This window comes from Mchenga conophoros, linkage group LG3, assembly GCF_057382185.1.
Source record: "Mchenga conophoros isolate Kocher_MC1m ecotype Shallow Benthic linkage group LG3, M_conophoros_male_GT1.1, whole genome shotgun sequence".
Classification (NCBI taxonomy): domain Eukaryota; kingdom Metazoa; phylum Chordata; class Actinopteri; order Cichliformes; family Cichlidae; genus Mchenga; species Mchenga conophoros.
In genome coordinates this window covers 41,142,411-41,163,172 of record NC_140528.1, presented here as the reverse complement: position 1 = coordinate 41,163,172, position 20,762 = coordinate 41,142,411, and the positions used below count along the sequence as shown (strand labels likewise).

Below are 20,762 nucleotides of genomic sequence, written 5' to 3'. Positions count from 1 at the left end.
AAAAAAAGAAAGTACTCTGGATTGAGCCTTTTAGTGACATTATAATATTTTGTAAGTTTGCAATATTTAGTAGAAGTTAAATCTGCAGGGAGCTTTTTAAACCTTATTTTCTTGGAGAGTTAAAATTTTATTTAATTAATTAATTGATTAATTAATCTATGTTGTAAGATGCTGAGTTATACAGATGGTTGCTGAGTGGTAATATTTGTTTGTCGTGTACATTTTTAAAATTGGGTAACATCCTACATAGCAATGTAAGAGTAAGGGTATATATGAAATTGAAAGCCTATGACAACATGCTTTATGAGTGTAGTTTGGATCATGTGGACTTTGTTTTGACCTTCACCTCTTCAGGAGTGTAAGATTTGGTTTAGTCTGGTAATATCTTTATTTGAGGATATTATGGAGCATGTGAAGGATGATTAGTAAACACTTATTTGTAATTAGATAGTTGTAACACTAAAACAAAAAGCCTGAAATCACAGTTGTGTTTTTTTCAAGAATGTATTATTATAGTTAAACTTTCCCATAATGAAAAAAAAAATTATTATGTTCATTTTGCTCAAACAGCTTAACCAACTCACTCAGATGTAATCATCTTTCTATACACTCTCCCACTGTGCCTCATGAATGTTGTTCTTTGAATGTTGGACTATGTTGTGTGTGATCTGTGGTTTACAAAAGCTAACAGCTACGAGTCATCCAGCTTCCTGTTTCTCATTTAGAAAAGAGAGAGAAAAAAACACAAACTATGCAACCTGCAACAATTTTACCACAGATGTTATAAAAAGAGGAAGGACCATAAAGTTTTTTGACATATTTCCTATATACAGTGGCTTGCAAAAGTATTCCCCCTTGAACTTTTCCACATTTTGTCACATTACAGCCACAAACATGAATCAATTTTATTGGAATTCCACGTGAAAGACCAACACAAAGTGATGCACACGTGAGGCTGAATAATTACGCACACCCCACTTTTCAGTTATTTATTTGTAAAAAATGCTTGGAATCATGTATGATTTTCATTCCACTTCTCACGTGTACACCACTTTGTGTTGGTCTTTCACGTGGAATTCCAATAAAATTGATTCATGTTTGTGGCTGTAATGTGACAAAATGTGGAAAAGTTCAAGGGGGAATACTTTTGCAAGCCACTGTAGAACACCAGTATGAGGTAAATGAATGAAATGAATGTAGATCAAAATCTGATGGTACTTTTCTGTGTTCATATTTCCATCAGTGTGAACAAGATCTCAAACAAGGTTAAAATGCAGCCTGGACAATGAAAGAGTCCCCACCATGAGCTACAGATGGCTGTAGACAATCTTTTGTACTTCTCTCCTGACGTCCTACATACATACTGATGATGATTTGCTTGTGTAACGTGACATACCTCAGCCTGTAGCTCTTGCTCCGCTTCCTTAAGAATTGTTTCTTGGCAACCACCAACTGAAGAGCCACACAACAGTAGTTCATCATTTGAGTTATGCAGTTAGGTGTCTTTTCATACTTGAATTAAAAAATATATATTCTGGAAATGGTCAGCTACGTTGAGTGGATTGAAAAGGATGTGTAAAAATAGCAGCCATTGTCCAAAGAAAAACGTTGAAAGACCTTAAAAAAAGTCTGGAGAAACATTGTTCAATAGCACTAGAAAACATTACATGAAAGTCTGACTCATCGGAAGTAAAATATGAAAAAATGACGGGTGATTCAAGACTTTTGCAGTGTTGTAACTGTTTTGTTGCTGCTGTTGTTTGTATTTTTGTGTGTGTGCATAAAGAGTTCTGCTAGAGCAGCAGTTTCAATCAGCTCTGCTATCACTTGTACTGCCTGCACTGACATTCTCTGTGTGTTTCATTGTGCAGAGAGTGATCCAGCTGCAGTCTCTCCAGCAGTGAGAACAGAATACGTCACTTATGGGCAAATCATCATCAAAGACAAGAAAAAAAAGTCAGGTACAGCTGATCTTCATTTTCTCCATCATAGCCAGTTCAATCTCTAAATTGTAAACTCAGAATGCTACAAGCTTTGTGTAATGTTCATAATATCCACCATCCTAGTCTGCTCACATATTGATTAACACCTATGAAAACATTTGGAAAGTTTTGCTTGTTTTCGTATTGGCTGCTGTAGAAAGTCAGAATCTCTCCAACCATTCTTACACCAGGATCCTGGAAGTTATATTTCACTAGCCAAATTTCCTGTCAGCACAAGGAACTGAAATTACGTGCGCACACACACACACAGTTAGTTTTGCCATGTATATACACTACAGGTCAAAAGAACAATCCAGTTTTTCCAGATTTATTGAAAATTCTCCACGTTAATGTCTCATTGCACTCTAAAATGAAATGAAAGCATTGTACAAAAAGACAACTGGAATTAAACAAGAAATTATAGAATTTATATTCTAAACTTCTGACTCATCAAAGTAGCCGCCTTTCGCAGATATAACAGCTGGGCACACGCATGTCATTCTCTCTACAATAGAAATCAAATATTCTTGAGAAAGTTCTTCCCATATATGTTGCAGAAGTTCCCATTAATGTGGCACTTTTAGGTTGTGTTGCTTTCACTCTTCTGTCCAGTTCATCCCAAAACAGCTTGAATGGGTTTCAGTCTGGAGACTGTGCTGGCCACTCCATGTTTTCAAGCCTACCATCTTCTTCTTTTTTCCTGAGGTAGTTCAGGCATAGCTTGCACTAATGTGTTGGGTCATTATCTTGTTGTAGGATGAACCACTGACCAACTAGACACATACCAGAGTGTATGATGGTCTGTCTCACTTCTGTTGTTATTTGCTTTTTCTTGCCATTTTCGTAGCAACACACTACTTTCTGCAGCACAATACTGTTCAGCTGATGCATGTATGGTACCATAATCTGTTCCAGCACTTCTTTTATGTTGGAGCACAAACATAAAAACACAATTACTTACTCCTGGTTCCCAATAACCTTGTTGTTGACACCGTTAGGTTCCCCCAGCTGACAGAGGCCCCCTGAGATCAACAAAGGATGCTGTTTAGGTGTTTAGGCTGTCTTCCTCCCAGCTCATCTCTGTGTGCTCGGTGCGTCTAGAATCCTACCCAGTGTCCCATGTACCGCATGACTCCTGGAAAGGCTAAATAGAGGGGTCATCCTGAGAAATCCAATGTAGGAATTAGAGATGGACCGATCCGATATTACGTATCGGTATCGGTCCGATACTGACCTAAATTACTGGATCGGATATCGGAGAAAAATAAAAAATGTAATCCGATCCATTAAATATCAGGAAAGCACCTCACAAAACTTGCAACACGCCGTAACTCGCCTCAGAACGTTAGCACGTCGGAGCAGTATGCATCACGTGATAGAGCGGCTGTGGCATGTGGGACCTGTCAGTGGTCTGGATAGCATGTGGAGCTTCGCTAGCAACCTGGCATTTCATCTCCGACAAAGTTATCCCCGAGAGAAGTAAAGCAAGTGTGTAAGTCCATCTCTGAATGTTTGTAAAGCATTCCTGCGTTAAGCTTAACAAGCGACTGCCTCTTCTTGCTGCTACTTCAATCATGAAACTGCTTAATGATCAGCTGATCGGCTTTTCTGTCGCGAGTCCGTCTCTCTTGTTTGTTTTTGGCCCACTTTGCACCAGAAAGAGGAAACCAGCGGCTGAACAACAGCAGCACGTTGAAGCTTGATAAGCTGTTGTTAGAATGTATTTAATATTACTTTCTACACCAGGATCTTTTTCTACGCAGCTGACGGCTGGTAGCTGTGCAGGGGCGGATCTAGCAAAGTTTAGCCAGGGGGGCCGATAGGGCATGAACAGGGAAAAGGGGGCACAAAGACATACTTTTCTTTCTTATTCTCATTTAAAATGTCTAGCTTTTAATAAATAATTATCTGACACCCAAAGTTTTAATCTGATGTAAAATGAATTGAAGTCCATTACTGTATATAGTAACTATTAAGTCTAATATATATACCCTAGTAAGCTATAGTACATTTTCCTTTGGGAAGGTACCATCTGTGCAGTCTGCAATTTTGTTGAAGAAAGATGTTGAATCTATTTAATATTTCTTGAAAAATAATTGATTTCTGTGCATTTTTTTCACACTGCATCAAATTAAGGTTGATTACGTCGATTAGGCATCATGAGGTGGAGCGTGAGGGGTGGTTCCCTATTTTTTATTTATTTATTTATTTTTGTTATTGCTGGGAGTTGGAACCCTATTAGTTAGGTTGCTTAATATTTATGCTAAGTACTCTTTAAAATACCAGAATAGGGAGGATGGTGTAGGTTTAAGTTTATTAGATTGATCAGTATTGCTGAACTATGAAATATTTTTTTTTTGCATACAGGTATAGCAGAATAGCTTTAGTGTAGTTGTTGTTTTAAACTTGAGTATGAACTTATACAAAATGCAGCAAGATATTTAAAAAACAATTTTGTTGATTAAAAAACACTATATCGGATTCAGGCAGATATCCAAATTTATGATATCGGTATCGGACATAAAAAGTGGTATCGTGCCATCTCTAGTAGGAATTAGTAGCACCAGCTTTCAAGGCTTGATCAACCTGATCAATCAATCAACTTAGCATCAGGTAGTGATCACTTGACAGCTCTGGTCCTCTTTTACCTGAGTGGAGAGACTATGGTCCAACAACAAAACACCCCTTGGGTTCAATCCTACCCTGGAAGCAGCCAAGGAGAGAGGTGCTCGTGGGGGAACTGGAGCTTAACCCATAGGGTCCAGCAACACATAGTCTGAACGAAACATGTGGACCTGCCCTCTGCTGGGTCTATCACTCACATCAGGGCCAGAGGTCCTGCCAGTCCAATCCCTGATTAATCTGGCTTTAAGAGCAGGGAAATACTGTGTAAATGTGTTTATGTTCCCAGTACCATCACTCTTCTTTGTATTTATGCCTGTTGGCTCATGTTTCTTCAGCAGTGATTTTGTTTCTTTGCACAAAAAATATACGTTTGTTTTATGTGTGTTTCTCACGTGGTTACGTGATCACGTGGTGGAATTCACCAAAATGTCAGATGCAAAGTTTGACTTGTTCTGGTTTGGTTGCGGCTAACATGTCTGCTTTCAGTCACAGTAATTTGAACATTTGATCTCATTAACAGAGAATTGTTAGTTTTTCTTTTGACATTTTACAATTATGTTTAATCAAATTTTGTAGTCATAAAGAAACATGGAGGATTACTCATTAAAAGTTACTTATAAAAACTCCTCACTGTATAATTTCCCCCTTCATTGCAAATTACCACCCATATTGTACACTTAAATTCTGAAATTATCTTTGATAAAGTTAATGCTTTTGACATCTTGACAGGTTGACCACATACATTCATCTTGCTGATTATGATCATTAAATGTTATTTGATTGGGAAGATTGAGTTTAACATTTTTCTGATACAGACCATGAGACTGATGAGCTGCACTGAGTTTAAAGCTGTTTGCTTATTTGCAAAACACTACACAGTTCTACCATACTCATTTAAATGAAACCAATACTGATAAAAGGCTAAAAACCAAACATTTTTAAAATCATGAGTTCATTTAATATACAGGAAAAAAGCCATCCAAGCCTAACTGGCCCTGTGAAAAAATGCTGAATATATATTTTTAATTTCAGCCACACTGGAGGGTTTACCAGTATGTATGGTCTCTAACATTATGCCAAAGCATCCTAAATATAATTAAAATAAATTATGACTATGCCACCCCATAATATCTTTCTTTATTTTGTCTATTGAGAGATGGAATTGCTGCTGCGAGTTTGGATCATTGTCATGCTCCACAATCCAAGTGTGCTCGAGCTTCAGGACATCAACTGATGGTTTTCTCCTGCAAAATGTTCTGATAGAGGATAATTCATTGTTCCACCAATTAAGCAGCAAAGCAGTCCCAGACCGCCACACTAGCATCACCAAGTCTGACTGCTGGTATGATGTTCTGCATTCACGGTGTGTTTAGTTGACATTGGACCATTATCAAAGATGATTTAATCTGTGAAATTAAATCTGGCAGCACTGGTTTCAGTCAGTTCCTCCTGTATTAGGTCAGTTTAAATACCCAGGAAATGGGACTTTGCTTGAAGCTAACTACTAGCGTTAGAAGGTTAGCAGTAGGTTTAACGTTCATCATGTTCACCATCTTCTCAGTATGCTAACATTTGGTGATTTGGATGATGATGAGGAAATGATGACGAGTTTCAAAGGTTTTTTCACTATAATCCTGGAGCTGTCACTATGAGACGTATGAAGACATGAACGGAAAAGTCTAGAGATCCTTAACTGAGTGCACCGAGCCTCTGAAACTGTCCTTTAATAGAATGAATCAACCTTTTTTTGTGAACATTTTTAAAGTTCTGCATGTAAAACCACAGTAGCTACTTCCTGTTTACCCCAGTTAGTCTGAAGCTGGTGAGAATTGTCTCTGCTGTGCGCTCTGGTTTAGCCAATAGCAGTGTTCATGCAGTGAGAACCTGCTTGCTTTGTGCTTTGTGGTGAAGTGCATCAGTCTGCATTGAAAGAAGATGGCAGCTTTGTGGTCGCCCACCTTCCTTTTCACAAAAATACCCCCCAGCTCTTTCTGGTCATTTGTTGTTTTACAGTACAGATGCTTTGAGAAGAGAACTCTAAACATCTGCTGCGGTTTATGCAACCTGTCACTTCATCTAACCGAATGCTTAGATTAAGCTAATGCAATGATAAGAATAGATAAGTATAATTCACTTTAATTGGCTGGTCAAAAAGAAAATCCTTGACTCTGGGTAGCGCATAAAATGGCGGCGAAGACTTGTTTTTTCATTTTAGTGCTGCTGTTTGTGATCTGCTCAGCCTGTTAATCTTAGGGTGGAGTGAGAAAGAAGAAGCTGGCTGTGTCTGAGCTGGTTCCCTTTGAAGTCTGAACTGGGACTGTGTGTGATGCAGAGAGGTGGAGACTGGAGGGCTTGATTGAACTACAAAGCTTGTAGGCTAATCATGTTTCCTGTTGTTTTGTTTGTTTGTTTTTAATAACTGTGTGTGTTTGTGTTCAGACTGTAAACCAGAGCCAGATGTCGTCTACTCTTCACTGAAGTAGTCCACCAGTCCAACCATTGATGTCCAGCTGCTGGTCTCTAACTGGTCCCCCAGCACCTCCACAGACACATCCATATGTTGAAAAGATTTCTTTTTGATGTTTTGTGTCTTTTATTTGACTTATTACATCCTCCTCCACTTACAAATTCAGGGTTGCAGTGGGACTGGAGCCTATCCCAGCTGCCGTAGGACAAGTTTCAGGGTACACCTTCAGCAGGTCCCCGTTCTTGCAGGGCTAACACAGAGAGAGAATTTAGACTCATCAACTAACCTAACCCCACTAATTGCATGTTGTTGGGCTGTGGGAGGAAGCCAAAGTACCTGCAGAGACCCACACAAACGCAAGGAGAACATGCAAACTTCAACATCAGCGATATTAATATAAATATTTTAATATATCTTATGTTGTCAGTAACTTTACTGTTATTTCCATTCTTGTTTGTTGGATCCAGCTCGTGTTCTCATGGCAGCGATCTGATTTCTTATTAAACTTTTGTTCTCTTGTGTGTTTCTCACGTGGTTCTGTGGGTTTCATTGAGTTGTCAAGTGACAAATGTGAACAGTTCCGATTTGGTTGTGGCTAACCGAAACACGCGGTGCTGCAGTCAGTACAGTCAGTTTGAAAAGGAGTTAACTTGAACATCGGTGTATAACCATAGATAGTTTTTCATTGTATTACATTACAACAGTTTTTCATCAAATGATATAGACGAGAACAAACACAGTGCTGCTAGTAGAAAATCATTAATTGACTGTTTATTGTTATCGTTATCAATTATTACTATTATTATTATTATTATTATTAGTAGTAGTAGTAGTAGTAATATTGCTACTCCCCCTGGGAAACATTCATAGTATCTGTCTCTATGCTTTGAAATGAAAACAAAAGACTTTAGTTTTTGTCTGATAAACTAATAATAAACTAATAATTCATGAACATGTGACTCAGACTTCATACTTTTATGAAGTATAATGAGAGCACATTATAATGAAGCACATTTCCTGACCCAGCACAGAGCCCCTCCTCTTAAACCTGTCACTGAAGCTTGAAGTGGCCGTGCTGATTGTCTATTGTCATCTACTGTTAAAACCGGGTCACACAGTGGGGCAGCTTTTAAATTTATATTTATACATTTTAAATGACATTAATGCCACTAACCGGAGAGGTTTCATTTGTCTTCTGACCTGGAAGCATCTCAGGATGACTTCACAGTAAATACATTTGGATAAAAGCCAAAGTAACAGTCCGTAAAATCCTAAAAACAAGTGACCTCATTTCATTTGTTAGCACTCAGTTTAAAGCAGCACACAGTCAGAGACCTGAAACAGCAGCAGGAAATAAAATGAGAGCAGCACCACAAACACATAAAAAGACAAACAGCATGAAGTTTAACCAGTGACTTTGCCTCAATACCAAACAGAAAATCCCTCTTTGATTTAGTACAGATTAATTACTGAATTACAGGAAAGAAAAATAGAATTAAATAGATTCCATGACCCCAAATTATTGATTCATAATCATAACAATAATTATAATAACAATAGTAGTAGTAGTAATAAACTTCTCAGATCAGTGTTACATTTAACCTGGTCACAAAGCCCAAACGCTCTGATGCTCACAGTGTTTATTTAATCCCATCATGAAAACATACTTAAGTGAAGATAGTTTTTATCCACAGTTAATTAAAATAAAACAATGTCATCTTATCAGGAAGTGCAAATCCTCACTGTTTTAAGTGTGCTGTGGAAGTGTCATTGGTTATTTGATAGTCAAACATCTCCCTCTAGTGGCCATAAATAAACAATTCACATTTACACCGCTAATTCATCAGGACAGCTAAAGACTCAACACTGTTCTTTCCAAGCTCCTTAGACTGTACAGAAAAATACTTCTTCTACTGCGTGTCTTTCATATTAAAAGCTCTTTGCGAATGGCTGTAAGGCTTTAATGTGAAAATATCAGAGCAAGTTTGAACAACCTTACCAATATAAACACTGCAAATAAACATAAACCACAAGAAAATATAGACTCAGTGTGTCTGATTTGTGCTTTTGTATTAATGTAGTTTAAAAAAAGGGTCAAAGTCAATATTTTACATCAGCTTTTAATGGGTATAATAACGTTATGGTCCACAGGCAGGACTTTGTTTTTCATTTCATATAGTGAAATGTGGGCTCAACATGTTTAAAATGATAAAGATCCACAGAAGCAAATCCTAGACTCCAGTTTTTCATCATTCAGTGCTGCAGTTTGTTTTTCACTCTGTGTTGCCAGCAGCAGAGTTCAGTTGGCAAATTATGGGAACTGAATAATTCGATTTCCAGTTACATTAGACATGTACAAACATGATCATCAGCTGCAAACATCCTTAAATTTTACCTCTAGGGAAGATGGAGTTAGCATGAATCTGAGAAACAAAATTTAAAAAAGTTTTTTTTTTAGATTAGTTTTATTTAGTTTGTTTTGTTTTTGTCACCTTGTCAGGCTTAAGCTGGCGTTGTATTCACATTATTAAACTCTTGAGATCACAAACTCATGAGAAACGTTACTAAAATTAAACACTTCTTTCAAATTGTACAAATAAGGTGGACAACAAACTACAAATTGATTTTCAGTCAAATCTTCTCTGATGTCCGACTTTTACAACCAGACTTGATGTGACGCTGGCTGTCTCTTTATACCTGATATTAGGTCACCATGACTCCTCCCTTAGTAACAATAGAACAGGCCTTGGCCTCTCGGGGATTCCCGTGATGGTTCTAGTTTATTTTTCAGTCATTTTTTTCACTTCCCATGTGTTTACACACTCCTACAGTAAGTGTAACACACACAGATTCAAGGTCTGAATATCTGTCTCAGATGTGGGAAAAATATGACAACCAATAAAATTGTAAATGGGAGGGAACAGCAGTTGTCCTCAACTCACCAGTCTGTTAGTAGGTCAGCAACCACCCCGGCCTCAGCAAGCCAATCCTCCCTTGAGGCTGTGGTATACAGTAGGCCCAGCCTGCACAGACACACAAAATATCAGCTCATCAGCATTTTAATAATGCAGAGAGCAGCAAACTGTTCACCATACACATTTATAATCTAAGCCATCTTGAGTCTGGCCATATACCTGCACACAGAGACACAATGTCACAGCAGTGTTTACAGTGCAGAGACTGTTATCTGCCAACATCCCTCACCACACAGCCTTGTGCTGTTGGAGGCTTCTTGCTGTTAAAGGGGGGATTTTATTATCATTACTAAATGTTTGCTCACAGTGTGAGAGGTGGGACTTTCTCTCTAACGGTTCAGTATAAAACACCTTGAAGGAATGTTGATTTGCTGATATTTGATTGATATTTGATAAACATTAACTGAAATGAACACAACTAACGTCCCCTCAGGGACTTCTGAGAAACTGACTCATCCATAAACCTGGATTTCAGTCATGTAAAGACTTGTTTTTGTTTACTTTGGAATTTATTTTCCAGCTGCAGCTCTCACAGCTGCTCCATCAGAGTTGAAGGACAAAGGAAAACTAACACATTGTAAGGTACTTTAGATGAACTTATCATCTTATAGTGAGATATTAATCAGACTAATGTACAATGAATAATCTGCACTGAGACAATTTAAGATTGTTTAAGATTTGAGTCCAAGACTGAAATCAAATAGTCAGAACATTCCCTGCTCCGTCTTTTCCTCACTCGGTGGACATCCATGGAAAACACGATGAGTTGAAGGAAAAGTTCCCACAGTGTTCCTTCATACAGGTCATGTAAACATGTATGAATATCTATAACATTATTACCAGGGTTAAAAATACACAGTGATATTTCTCATCCACTTGATCCTTTAAAATATGTTAGTCTTTTTATCTTTCCAAAGCCAACATTTCAAAGTGTGTCACAGAGGAAAGAACTTAATGTGAAGAAGGTTTTAATAAATAGAGTAACATGTGTACAGGTTTCCGTCTGGACAGCGAGTGAGGAGGGGCTTTCACCCACCACAGACGTGCTCGTGTGTCACTGGAAGATGATGACCTATGAGCCTGTCAAAGGCTGATCGTTTAACAAGTGGTCCGGATTAAGGTAAGAAAGCAACACTGAATTGAACAGTTGGAAAGAAAAAACACGATAAAAAAAATTTAAGAACACTGGATGAAAACACAGACAATGGCTGCTGTGGGAAATTTAGTTTAACACTCAGTTTCACTTCAGTCTTTGTGCTTCACTTTCAGATTTTAAGGCTTACTTGTGGTTCCTAAAGTATTTAAAAGCTTAGTGGGACAGTGTCACCAAATGGTGGCTCTGATTGTTGGTGTTTTCTCTGCATTATTGTAATGTCCTTACTTTGCTTTATAAAGAACTTTGAGCCAACTGTTTGATTTGATGCTACATAAATAAAACTGAATTGAATTCAATTGAGTGACGGCCCAAAGACTGCACAAAAAACAGTGGCACGGTCTGATGTACCACCAACTACACATGCGTCCATGCAGGCGGCATCCTTCAAGTTGATTTCAAAGATGTATAAAGTATAATTTATGGTCCACAAATGTGTAAAATAGTAAATAATCTGATTCTTGTAAAGTGTGTTTCTGCTCTCCTGCAGCACTCAAAGCACTTGAGTGCTTTGAGTGCAATCCCTTTTTGTCCCCCATAAACCCCCCACCAGAGCGGCCAAAGGTTCGCCATCGAGCCCCACCCTCAACAGAGCAATCGAAGTCACATTGCCCAGCCTCGCCCCCCTTAGTTCCTCTTCATGCCCTGTCTCCGCAGTCTGATATGTGATATGTGAAGGGTCCGGGCTGTGAGGATTATGGCAGTGATGACTTTTCCCAGGAGAAGCTGGGACCCTGTTTACTAGAAGGTTTTAAAATCTCTGTACTTTTAGGTGACAGGAGACATGTGGCCTGGTCAAAACACAGAGAGCTGCACTCTAAAAGATCTTTAAACATAGTAAACATACCTTGTGTGCCACAGACTGCTCCCAAACACGAGGGGACAAGTAATACCTCTAAAACACTTAAGTTGGCTTTATTAAACATTAGATCTCTAGCTGGGAAAACATTTTTAATTAATGATTTAATCACTGAGCACAGCCTTGATTTTATGTTTTTAACTGAAACTTGGTTGGACCAAAGTAACAGTGGAGCTGTTCTCATCGAGACGACCCCTCCTAACTACAGTTTTATCAGTGAGGTCAGGGCGAGCAGGAGAGGAGGAGGGGTTGCTGTCTTATTTAATGAATCATTTCAATGTAAGCAGCTATCTCCTGGAAGTTTTCAGTCTTTTGAATATGTGGCTTTACAGCTGAAGGCCCCATCCAAAGTTGTGTTTCTTAATGTTTACAGGCCTCCCAAATACTGCACAGACTTTTTTAATGACCTCAGTGAACTGCTGTCTGTGATCTGTGTTGATTTTGACTGTGTAATTATTGCTGGGGATTTTAACATTCATGTGGACAACCCTCAGGACAAAGGGACTAAAGACCTGAGTAACACTCTGGGCAACTTTGGGCTGACTCAGCATGTAACAGAGGCCACACATAATAGAGGACACACTCTCGACCTACTGATCTCCAAGAGCCTGAGCATTTCAAAGGTTACTGTGTCTGATGTGGGCGTGTCTGATCATTACTGTGTTTTCTTTGAAAGTAAAATCTCAGCCCACACAAATATATCAACAACAGTGATCACAAAACGGTGTATAACTGAACACAGTAGTGCAATTTTTAACCAGGTCTTCCCATTAACACCTGACCTGTCCAGAGGGTCAGTCAATGAGCTCGTCAATAGCTTCAATGCTAACATGTTAAATGTAATGGACACTATTAATGAACCTGGAGGTTTGTTTTTCTCCATCTGCGCTCAGCTTTCCTACACTCTCTTTTTTCATTTTTCACCAGTGTGGAGTTTTTCCATGGAGACTTTTTCCTTCCAGAGATAACCTTCACCTTAATGGGAGCAATATTCGACCATGGTCTGCAATGACTTTGCCAAATTCTTCACTGAAAAAATCCAAAAAATTAGACAAGCAATTGGTACATCAACAGCAGATCCAGGATATGTACTGTGTCCACCAAAAAACTGTTTAAACACCATGAAACAGTTTCACCCGATTAACAGCAAAGACCTGGAGGACATCTTAGGTCAACTGAACTCCTCCTCCTGCTGTTTAGATGTCCTGCCAACAAGTTTTTTCAAAAAGGTCTCAAAGACTTTAGAGTCAGACCTGTTACAGATCGTCAACTTTTCTTTATTATCAGGTGTGTTTCCAGAACCACTAAAAACTGCTGTAATCAAACCTATACTGAAAAAGGACAATCTTGACAAGACACAAATGAACAACTACAGGCCGATCTCAAATCTCCCGTTTTTAAGTAAGATCATTGAAAAAGCAGTTTCTCAACAGCTCAATTACTTCCTAAAACAGAATAATTGCTACGATGCCTTCCAGTCAGGTTTTAGACAGAACCACAGCACTGAAACCGCTCTGACCAAAGTGTTTAATGACATATGTCTGAATACAGACAGTGGAAAAATGTCAGTCTTAGTTTTACTGGATCTCAGTGCAGCATTTGATACAGTTGACCACAACATATTACTCAAACGGCTGGAGAACTGGACAGGTCTTTCAGGAACTGTACTAAACTGGTTCAAAACATACGTAGAACACTGAAAAAAATATGTTGTTGGATTTACTTAATTCAATGGTGGACATTTGTTGCACACAGATGTTTTGCTTTGGCAGCAACTTAAACAATTGAGTTAAATTAACACAATTTATTCATGTTCAATAAACCTGTGCAATTTGTGTTGATAAAATGTGACTTAAACATGTTTTGATGAAGTAATTTGAGCTCTTGGAATATTTTAATCCTTCACAATTTTCTCACTTTATCCCAACACCATTCAATAACTTTTACCCAATACTACTTGGTCACTTAAATGCTACATGTTATCTTCAAATTACATTTTGCTATTATATTCTAGTATCAAATACACAATTTTCAAATGGAGGCCTTATAACAGATTGTATTGTTCTCTTCCAAGATGGTTGCTGGCATCCACCAGTAACCTTTCAAAACAAAATGTCTAATTTCACTGCATTGACAGTAGGTAAAGAATTAAACTGACATTACTCCTCCACTGAATCTACATAAATCAACAGTTAAATAATGTCAGTTCTTCCGTGTTCTCTGGAATCAATCACAGCAAAGAAATTAGACTGTTTCTTTTGAAAAATGTTGGGAAAGAACAATACAAAACATTCTATTTAAGGCCTCTGACGTCAAGATTCAGTTAAACAACAATTATAACTAAACAATTTGAGGTAATGTTAGTTTCCATTAACATTAAATTAGGTTACTGAATTGGCAAACACCTTCCTATTAACATTACCCATTTTACCCCAATAACTAAAGAAATTAGCACTTGCAGGTCAAACCCTTTATTCAAGAGATGCAAAAATAACATTGATACAGTGACTGTCAAAAATTACAGCACTGATCATACTGTGACATCTTGGTTCAAAACAGCACACTTAGAAATATTCAACGTTCTTTACTTCAACTGAATGAAACTGAAAATACCATTTCACACGACCCATATGGGATATTTAGACTGTATAACTGTTCATGCTACATCTCTTCACTAGTAAAAGAAAGAAAAAATACAAAGAGAAATTTTAAAATGCTGCCAAAATGCTGTACAGAGCAAAAGGAAAAACAAACAACAACAACAAAAACGGCTCATCCTCATGGCAGTTGCAGAGTATATAAAAATGAACCCTGCGATCTGTTCCTGGAATTGAGCTTCAAAAATGCAGCAGAACAAGTGTGAGATTTAAATCTCCTCTCACCTAGAGCTGATCAGCTTGCATGCATAACAGTGAGCTTTCCTTGCAGGAGCAGTTTTGTCTTAGTTGTGAGCTTTTCTTGAGAGCTGAGTTGCATCCAACTCCATTACCACCCTTTGAATCACCTCAAAAGTGTAGCAGAGTTGTGATGGGTAACTCATATTGAAGGAATAAAAAAGGTCCAAACAGCATGGCTACTGCAAAGGTCACGTTATCCAGATCTTGAAGAACTACTATACCCTCGATGATGATGCCAACATCAGAAAAGTCATTGCCTGGTGCATCCTCTGGAGACAGATGTTCATTGTGGTTTTCTCAATCTGTGCAGTGGCCTCAGTCAAGTCCTGGTTAAACACAAAACATTTCTTTAAGATGGCTTTTTAAACTCATCTCTTTTGAATCTACCAGTTCTAATGTTAGAGTAATTTAAACCAATGCAAGCAACATAGTAAATAGCTATAGCCAAAGAGTTGCCTGCCATGCTGCCATTCATGGTCTAACAGAGTTTCTAAGACAGAGTGAAAAACATAATAATTTCAAATGCTTTACATTCGTTTTTGTTAGAAAGACACCGGCCCATCAGAAATCCAGGTTATGTCACTCAGAAGATGTTAGAATTTTGACTTTCAGCCCCACAATTTGGTTAGCTGTTGGTCTTTTTTTTTTTCAAACAAAAGCTAATGTAAATATTGGTGGGATTTTCCTTTGTTCACTAGAATGACAAATGTAAAGTTTTTTCACACTGATGTGACCCCTAATATAGGGGGGTGGGGCCTCAAGGGGGGGCGGCCGAGTTCACTACCAGGCCTCATGTGAACTTCAAATTATTAAAGAGGACTACTGGTCCTAACTGGTCCAATGAGGATCAAGTGGATAACTAAATGCATTTTTAAATGTTGCAAAGCCACAATCTACTCATAAAACACTCACCATGAACTCCTGCACCAAGATGTTGCAATTGTCTTTCACACAGATGCGGAGCACTTTGATGAGACTCCCTTCGAGCATTAATGTCATCCTAAAGTATTATAACAAAGAAAACAGATTTGTGAACTTTTCAGTAGCACAGAAGAAAATGATCCCAGACAAAAACTTAAACCAGTCAACATGCAACACCAGCATCTACAAAGAAATATCAAAAGTTCCTGTTTGACATCAACTTTATGGATATATAGTTTCCAGAACATTTCTTTTTTAAAAAAGATACATTTTTCTCAGTGGGCCAGTAAATGCATAACGAAAATTATGGCATCCTTTCGGTGGAATCAGTACTCACGGGTAATAGTTGACTGTTTCAATGGATGCAGCATAAAAATCTTTTACTGACCTAATGCAATACATATACACTTTGTAGTTAAAGAATTTTAAAGTTCTTACTGTCATCATGGCAGCTACATCCTTTAGCTTTGTGCCCTGTTCCCCCGATCACTTTGCAAACACTTTCAGCAGACTGTCAGAGAGAACACATCACGCAGACTGGTGCCAGAGGAACAACCTCCTTCTAAACGTCAGTAAGACAAAGGAGCTGATAGTGGACTTCAGCACTAAGCAGGAGAGGAACTACCAGACCCCTGTCATCAACGAGTGCCCAGTGGAGAGAGTGGACAGCTTCAAATACCTCGAAGTTACCATCACGCAGGACCTGTCATGGTCCTGTCACATCAACTCCGTGGTGAAAAAGGCCCGTCAGCGTCTCTACCACCTCAGACGCTTGAGAGACTTCCAACTGCCCTCCAAGGTGCTCAGGAACTTTTACTCGTGCACCATAGAGAGCATCCTGACGGGAAACATCTTAACCTGGTTCGGGAACAGCACCATGCAGGACAGACGAGCTCTACAGAGGGTTGTGCGATCAGCTGAGCGCACCATCCGCTCCAAGCTCCCTGACCTGCACTCAATCTACAGCAGGCGGTGCTGGACCAAGGCCAGGAAGATCGTGAAGGACCTCAGCCATCCCAACAACAGACTGTTCTCTCTGTTGAGGTCAGGAAAGCGATTCCGCTCCCTGAAGACCAACACAGAGAGACTGAGGAGGAGCTTCTTCCCGCAGGCGATACGGTCTCTCAATCACAATCACACCACCACACAGTACTGACCTACACATATAGTTCTTACACACACACTGGACATTCTGGACATTGTTTTCACTTCATCACTTAAATCACTGCTGCTGTTATTGTGTATATATTTATTTATACTTCTTGTGTATTTTGTTCATACATTCTTATATAGTTCTATATTGTGCATTGTGTGTTTTGTTGTACAGTTATTTTATTTTCAATTTAATTTATATATTTTATCTTATTCTTTCCCAGTGTGTTGTACAGTTATTTCATTTTTAACCTTAATTTATATTTTATTCCTTCCTAGTTAAATTTACCCTTTTTAATTTTTCATATTTATTTCCTTTCTTATTCATAGCCTTTTCCTTTTTTGTTTTCTTTAGGTCACGAGCAGTTGTCCAAGCATTTCACTACATATCGTACTGTGTATGACTGTGTACGTGACAAATAAAAATTTGAATTTGAATTTGAATTACTTCGTGTCTTGCTTTGCAGTGTAATTATATTGTCTTCAACGTTCCAGCGGATAGGTACAAGCTACAAACCTATCAATCTGCTATTCTGCAATTCATCTCATGTAAGCAATAACGTGGCGCACAGCTGACGTAAAAAAAAGGCACATACCTTTGACGGTGCGTGAAGAACTCTGTATTCCTCGTCCACACGTAAACGCAAAAAAGGAGTTTTAAAAAATCTCAGTTTTTGGGGATTCGAAACGCCGTTTACGTATGGATGAAAGACCTGCGTTTTCAAAAATACCCGTGTAGGTGTGGACGTAGCGTTAAAGAGTTAGTAGTTTATTTTCTTACTACCTGTCATTTATTGCAGATTACTTGTATTTGCTTAATTGTTTACTAAATGTTTGAGGTCTGAAATAAACCGCAATGGAGCGGTTGTGTGTGGTTGGAGGATGTGTTTGTATGAGGTGCCGTAAGGGACATTATTACTGAAACGCTCTCACACACACTACTGAAATTTTACCTCTCACACACATTACTGAAACGCTCACACACACACTACTGAAACGCTCTCACACACACTACTGAAATTTTACCTCTCACACACACTACTGAAACGAATAGCACACTTTTGTGGCATTTGTCAACACCATTAGAAAATAGGTCAACATTGTCAGACAAAAATCCTGATGGTGCTGACAAAATACCCTACTTTCTCTCATAACACATGTTTTTCTGAAAGAAGCCATCTGGTTTTTCATCAGTTGCTTATGACCTACCTACCTAAATGAAGCTCTTTTTACAAAAAAATAAATAAATCTTGCATTTCATTGACTGTGGTGTTTACATACTATGGTTGTGACACAGGGTTTTATCACAAAGGCATGCCATAAATGAAATAAAATAAAAAATAAAAAAACCTTATCACAGCAGTGACCTCATGGCATGTGTATCAAACAGGGATCAGTGAAGGGGCCCTCAGAGTGTAAGCTACCCACAATAATTCCTGATTTTTTTTGTACTTTAAAAAAAATCTGATGGTGTTGACAAAAACTCTGGACATGATTTTAATCACTTAAAAATATGTAAAAATAAATTTTCAATTGTATATTTTGATATTATAAAAGGTATTGACTTAAATACTTAGTGACGAGAGTCATGATGTTTAATTTTACATTACTTTTAATTTTTTTTCTGTATTTTAATATTATCACACCTGCTTCTGGAAAATGGATTTTTTAGGTACTGTTAATGTATTGTACCATTTAAAATAAATATATGTATAAAAAATGCAAAATCATACTTTTGTTGTATAAACATTGCCTTGGTTTGTCTTTTAGTAAGTTGGGTTAACACTTCTATGCATATTTTTAACCCCAAAATTGGGTTTTATCTGGCAGACATGTTTTGTCCCTAATCTCAAGAATCACTGATTGATGTCTGAGGGCGTCAGCCACCAGCAGGGGGAGTCGTGAGGGGAGATAGGCTTGGAGGGCCTGAGATGTCCCCAGAGAGGTGGCGTCTAATACCCGACCTGACATATAGACACAGACAAACAGGCACACACAGATCTGAACATCCATGCACACATATGCAAATTGTCAGTGCTCACCTAACGTGGAGACAGACATAAATAGACACTGTACACACAATCCTGGTGACACACCTGCACCCCAAGGCCTCTCATGTGTTGGTGATTGTGGTGGAGCGGGAAGAGCGAGGCAGCTGGGGATGGGGAGGGAAGGAAGGGAGGGGCAAGGGGCAAGTGGCCCCTCCCTGTGGCCAGTTCCCCTGCTGACTCCAGTAGGCACCCCCACACTCTGGAACCCACCAGGGCAAGGAGGCTGTATCAAGACTAATGCGATCTATTAGTTATTTTCTATATTGGTTAAAATTTTTTTTTTTTTTTCCAGTTCATGAGGACTCTTTTCTTGGCAATGCATGGGGCAGTGAAAACCATATGGGTTCAATTATTTTCTGTAGTCACATATTCTAAGTTGACCAACAAGCTTTCTATAGGGGAAGTTGGAATGTTACATTTCAGACACTTTGATAAGTCTTCACATATCTCTGTATGTATGTTTTACATGTATCTGTAAAACTTCTAAACTGGTGGACAGAACCAAAGAGCATGCATGTAATTGTCCGGTGTATTGGCTTGACAGTGTGAGCAGTTTTTGGAGGACATAAAGCCCATCTTAAACCGATGAATGGCGGCCGGGAACATCGTTTTTGAGCCGGAGAGTGCTTTTACTGAGGAGGAAGCGCCCAATTCGGCCAAAAGGCGGGCCCACCGGTAAGTTCGGGGTTACAGGTGGGCTGTGTTTTTAAAGCAGATAAACCCCATCTTTTGCTGACCCTTTTCTTGACAACTAGTGCTAAGGCTCATTCATTTCATGCTCTCATGGAGTCTGAAGCAGAGCAGAATTTAATACACACTGAGGTAGCTAAATCATTGAATCTGCCTTTCACTCAGCTCTAGCCTCCCATTCCAGACACTGCTTTAAATAATGAGGTATTCGCCATGATCACTCACCAGACCGCTCCTGTCAAATTAGCCACGTCAGGCAATCATCAGGAAAATATAACCCTTTTTACCAGTTTTTCCCTCGACGTGTTTCTTCTCCTGATCTTACCACTGTTCCTCCTTAATGTCATGATCTACAGGAGGTGTTTAGTAAAGATAGAGCTCAGTCACTGCCCCCTCATTGACCTTATGATTGCACCATTGACCTCCTTCCTGGTGCTCCATTGCCCACCAGCTGCCTCTATAACCTGTCTCATCCTGAGAGGGAGGCTATGGAGAAGTACATCCGGGAATTACTTGTGGCCAGCCTCATTCGCTCCACTGGATCCACATGGCGAACTTTACTTGCCACCCGGGAGTGAGTAGAACTACAGCATTACTAAAGAGGTATTTCTGGTGGAATTCAATTGGCATCCACCTGGCTTACTTCACCCCCCACATAGACCCTGGTCTCACATTGCTTTGGATTTTGTCACCGGCATCCCAGCTTCCTCTGGGAAGACAGTAATCCTTTCTATAATCGATCGGTTCTCCAAAGCGGCCCATTTCATTGCCCTAGAAAAGTTACCAACAACTACTGAGACTACCGAAATTCTTACCAACCATGTGTTCCAACTTTATGGCATACCCTCAGAATTTGTTTATGACAGAATTCACCTCCCAAGTGTGGAGAACCTTCTGTTTGGCCCTAGGTGCCAAAATAAACCTTAGTTTCGGCTTTCATCTTCAGTTCAATGGTCAAAATGAACGGTTGAACAAGGAATTAGAATCCAC

At 38.9% G+C, this 20,762-nt stretch overlaps 1 long non-coding RNA gene and 1 pseudogene across 1 annotated transcript; one reads left to right on the top strand and one right to left on the bottom strand.

The window, feature by feature from the left end:
• Positions 1–20,762, bottom strand: part of LOC146578653 (uncharacterized) — a 563,460-nt pseudogene that overhangs the window by 53,910 nt on the left and 488,788 nt on the right.
• On the top strand, positions 1,871–7,601 carry LOC146578678 (uncharacterized). Its single transcript, XR_014891585.1, has 2 exons — positions 1,871–1,961; positions 7,047–7,601. It is a non-coding gene; the product is annotated as an uncharacterized LOC146578678 (long non-coding RNA).